Source organism: Nanorana parkeri, unplaced genomic scaffold (genome assembly GCF_000935625.1).
Source record: "Nanorana parkeri isolate BGI_ZX_2015 unplaced genomic scaffold, ASM93562v1 scaffold2942, whole genome shotgun sequence".
NCBI lineage: Eukaryota > Metazoa > Chordata > Amphibia > Anura > Dicroglossidae > Nanorana > Nanorana parkeri.
In genome coordinates, this window is record NW_017309210.1 from 1 (window position 1) to 328 (window position 328).

Sequence of the window (328 nt, forward strand, 5' to 3'; positions counted from 1 at the left end):
AAAAAAAATTGATGCTACAACATAATCCAGGGTCACGATGTCCAGCGTTGTCCACGATGACTCAGCAAAATAAAAAATAAAAATAATACATTAATTAATTAAAAAACGATGTGCACAGACCCGTCCGCACGCGATGAACTCCCGTCGCATAATGACATTCTGCCAGGTGCTGGCAAAATATAAACAATTGAGTGGAGCTAGCAGTGAACGCTAGCTCCGCCCAACTGTTTACATTTGTCCGATACCTGACAGTCTGCCCCCCAGGTTCCGGACCAGTCAAAACAAATGTATGCAGCCAGCCATGATGTCATGGCAGGCTCCGCCCAGT